Source organism: Asparagus officinalis, chromosome 4 (genome assembly GCF_001876935.1).
Source record: "Asparagus officinalis chromosome 4, Aspof.V1, whole genome shotgun sequence".
Lineage (NCBI taxonomy): Eukaryota > Viridiplantae > Streptophyta > Magnoliopsida > Asparagales > Asparagaceae > Asparagus > Asparagus officinalis.
The window spans coordinates 14654629-14659694 of record NC_033797.1 but is presented as its reverse complement, the minus strand read 5'-3'; positions in this window follow the sequence as shown (position 1 = coordinate 14659694).

The following is a 5066-nucleotide window of genomic DNA, read 5'->3' as shown; positions in this document are numbered from 1 at the left end:
TTCTTTGACTCTTTAGCTCTTCATAAATTAAACACTCGTATCAGAAACCACGTCAGCAGTAAACTAACCTCGAACTTACCCAATATTTTACAGACTAAACCCCGTCTCCTTAATTTGATACACGCAATTGTTTTCAAAATATTTATGCACTTTGTGCTTGTAGTACTTTAGTACAGTTCTTAATAACTCAGAATCTAGGAGGCACGTCACCATTTGGTGTATATATCGAGACCTTGAAATTAATATAGTAGTTTTGAACAAATTATTCATTCACTTTTCTATATCAAAACTCAAATGGACCAAATCTAAAGTGAACCGCTTATATTCCATTCAACATATAAGAGATATTCTTCTCACTACTATCAGTCGTCAAACAAGCCTAATTATAGAAATTAACAATGAAAACTTTAGCTTAACCAACAATCTCACAAGTGTTATATTAAAAATGAAAACTTTAGCTTAACAATGGATACAATCACCATGAAGCCAGGAAATCTTTGTGGTCAGATTTACTTCAGATTCAACAATCTCAGGGAGCAATACCCTGGCTACTATCAGGTGATTTTAATGCTGTAACAAACAATGATGAGAAATTAGGTGGTGCAATGCTAACTGATGCTGATACTAGAGATTTCAATATGTTTATTGAAGATTGTCAGATTACCCACCTCAAAACAATTGGATGTTTTTATACTTGGAACAATAAACAGGAAGCTGCCACTAGAGTCTGGAGTAGACTTGACAGGACTTTAGTTAATGAAGCATGGCTTCATGATTTTAACTCTAGTCATGTGGAATACTTAACTCCAAATTTCTCTGACCATTCTCCAGCTCTTGTGTCTGTCTATGAAGACAATGGACAAGGGAAAAAGCCATTCAAATTCTTCACTATGTGGACTAAGCATGATAAATTCCTCTCTACTGTTTCCACTTTATGGCAAACACCCATCACAGGATACACAATGTACAGAGTTATCACAAAGTTAAAGCTCCTCAGAAGTGCTCTGAAAGACCTGAATAAAAGGAATTTCTACAATATTAGTGAACAGGTTCAGAGAGCAAGAGTTGATCTAGAAAATACTCAAAGACTTCTCCAGCTTGATCCTTTAAATCCTGGTTACATCAGGAAGGAAAAGGAAAACATCATAGCCTATAATAGACTGCTGGAATGTGAACTTTCTTTCTATCAGCAAAAATCAAGAATTGCTTGGTGTATTCATGGGGATAGAGGCACTGAATATTTCCACTCTGTCATAAAGAAAAACAGACATCACAATAGAGTGATGATGCTCTATAACAGCCTGGGAGTGAGGATTACTGATAGGGAGGACATTGTAAATGAGTTTATTTCCTACTACAAAAATCTGATGGGCTCTTCAATACCCACCTGTGCACCTGACATGAGTATTATACAAAATGGACCATGTCTCTCTGAATTTCAAGCTAACAGCCTATCTGCTCCAATCACTAAAGATGAAATAAGGAATGTTGTTTTCTCTATGCCTGATAATAAGGCTCCAGGACCTGATGGCTATAATGTTGCTTTCTACAAATCTGCTTGGTCAATAGTTGGAGATGAGGTTACCTTAGCAATAGAGGAATTCTTCAAAACAGGAAAACTCTTGGGGGTAATCAACTCAACCTCAATTTCACTTATTCCTAAGGTACAATGCCCTCAATACCCCTCTGATTTTAGACCAATCTCATGTTGCAACTGCATATACAAATTTATTTCTAAAATTTTAGCAAACAGACTGCAGTCTGTTATGGGTTCTATTATCAGTGAAGCACAAAGTGCTTTTGTAAAGGGTAGACAAATCTCAAATAATGTCCTGTTAGCTCATGAACTGGTGAAGAATTATGACAGGAAACATTTATCCCCAAGAGCCATGCTCAACATAGACATAAGGAAAGCTTTTGATACTGTCAACTGGGATTTCTTGGAAAATATGCTGAAGGGCTTGGGTTTCAACAAAGAATTTATCAAGTGGATCATGATGTGTATTTCCTCCCCAAAATATTCTATCTCCCTCAATGGTTCTCTTCATGGTTACTTTAAGGGTGCTAGGGGGTTAAGGCAAGGTGATCCTCTTTCTCCTTATTTGTTCATCATTGGCATGGAGTATCTGTCCAGGAGCCTCAATTTACTAAAGTTTGATAAAAAATTCAATTTTCATCCTAAATGTACTAAGCTAAGGATCACTCATCTCATTTTTGCTGACGATCTCCTATTATTCAGTAGAGGTGATTTGTATTCAATACAGAAAATACACCAATGTATTGTAGATTTTGGAAATACTTCTGGTCTGGAAGCAAATCTCACAAAGAGTGCTATATTCTATGGAGGTGTGGAGGAATCTATCAGAAGCTCTATTCAATGCAGTTTGGGTTATACTGAAGGCAAACTGCCTATTAGATATCTTGGCATGCCATTGATATGCAAAAGGTTATCATTCCTAGATTGCTCCCCCCTCTTTAAGAAAATCACCAGTCAATTCCAGGCGTGGCTGACTCAAGGGAAGCTGTCATATGCAGGGAGATTGCATGTTATTAGAAGTGTTATTTTGGGTGTGCAAGTCTTCTGGACATCAAACTACACTCTGCCAGTTAAAGTTCTTCAGAAAGTGGATGATTTATGCAGGGATTTTTTGTGGGGAAAAACTGATCAGTCATTCAAAATTCCATTAGTTTCTTGGGACAAAATCTGCAAGAGTAAGAATCAAGGTGGTCTAGGTGTATACTCTGCAGGAATATGGAATCTGGCCACTTCCCTAAGATCAATATGGTATATTCACATCAATAAGGAGCTATTGTGGATAAGATGGATCCATGGTACTTATCTAAAAAATAATACAGTATGGAATGTGAAAATCAAAGCAGGGGATTCTTGGATGTGGAAACAATTACTCAAAGCTAGAGACAAGGCCATCTTAAGCTGTGGGGGAGTTGAAAACTTGAAGAATATTATTGGCTCATGTTACAAAAATTCAAAGATTATCCTCTCTGACCTGTACTCTGCTATTTCCCCAGTTTCTAGTAAGGTGAAATGGTCTAATACAATATGGGAGAACTCAAGTTTGCCAAAGCACTGTTTTATCTCTTGGCTAGCAGTCAATGACAGATTGCTTACAAGATATAGATTGATGAGGAGAGGCATCATTCAAAGTGCTCAATGTTGTTTGTGCAATGACACAGCTCCTGAAACAAGAGATCATTTATTCTTCCAATGCAAATTTTCGCAAGTTGTGTGGAATGAAATAATGGAATGGCTTCAGTTTAGATGGAGGACTTGCGAATGGAATATTCTGATTGATTGGTTCAGCTGTAAGCTTAGAGGAAAGGGTCCCAAGCAAAAGGTGAAGAGGATAGTTTTATCTTCTACTATATACTCCTTATGGAAGGAGAGGAATAACAGAACCTTTAAGCAGGTGGCTAAGAGCACAGATCAGACTGTTATGGTGATTAAAATGGATATTATGACTATCTCCCTTAATTGCCCTGCTTTGGAGGAGATTAGAGATTGGCTCATTACTCTGTAATTTGGTTCTATAGATGTTGAATTCCTCACGTTGGAGAGCTAGGGAATGGAAGGCAATACAGTTAAAATTTGCTTGTGAGGAGTCAGGTGCATGGATGGGAGTTTACTGATATATAATCTCAGTTTCAAACTCTTTACCTTGAGGTGTGCATAAATACTTAGAAGATAGTTGTTCTTCCTGTTAAGCTCAGGTTTTCTTTGAGCTTTGTTGCTTTTACAGTTTGTTAACTCATACACTTTATGAGTTTCTTGTTTGTATATACATTTTTCCACATTTGGTGAGGAATAAATTTTCTTCATTTACCAAAAAAAAAAACAATCTCACAAGTAAAATTCTAGGGAAAAAATATTGGACAGAGTATATCATAGCTAATTCCAGCTTTTACACTCCAGGCTTAACCATAAAGGGCAAGACCAACTTTCAGATAACAAAATAGAAAATTCTCAGTAGGGGCTGTTTGGTTCAATTTCTATAAAAAAGAGGAAAAAGAAAAGTACTCAAAATTTAATTTTCTTGTATTTCTATAAAATTTATAGAAAAAATTTATAGAAATCAAAAGAGTACCATATTTCTTATTTGTTGCTATTTCTTTGTTTGGTTCATAGTGTGAAAAAGTTTCTAACTTCATAGAAAAATGTTGTTTTCTTTTTCTTTTGTTTGGTTGGATGTCACTTTATAGAAAATAGCTTACTAACAATGCCAATGGGAAATCACATGGGAAGAGTAATAATGTACTTAATTATTTTTTTTAATATATGTGTCAGATTTCTGGGTGATTTCTGCCCATTTTGAACGGAAATTGATATTTATAAAATGGGTTACTTTTCTGTACTTTATAAAAAACTTTTCTGTCAAATTTTTGAACCAAACACAGTTTATAGAAATTTCTAAAAAAGTTTTATTTAAAAAACTACCACTATCAGCCATTTTCTATAAAATTTTCTATAAAATCACTATTAGATGCATATATTGCATACTTCCATGCACCCTTTTCTAATTTTACTTTTTTTCTGGCTATTTTCCTGGTAAATTCTTTCTGATTCACTTTTTTGGTTAACTTTTTATGGTAAAAATAAATAAAGATAACCAGAAATCATTAAAGTCGACAAAAAACAACTAGAGATAATCAGAAGTCAGAAAAAATTGTGACAAGAAGTCTACCTTCTTTGAAACAATAGTAATAGACTAGGCAGGAGAAGAGGACAATTCTGAATTTCTAACGTACTGGAAAAACAAATCATGTCTAATTAGCTTGTACAATCTTCTCCTCTAGGAAAAGTGAAGGAGAAAAAAATTAAAATATAATAATAATTACACATTGGGTGGCATTAGGGGCACACCCCCAACCACATCCCAAACCACACCCCCTCTCTCATATGCTACAGTGCACCGGGTCCCACATGGGATTTTAAAATTTTAAAATCCCATGTGGAGCCCGGTGTACTATAGCATATGAGAGAGTGGGTGTGGTTTGGGATGTGATTGGGGGTGTGCCCCTATTATTTTCCTTACACATTTTAGCTATCA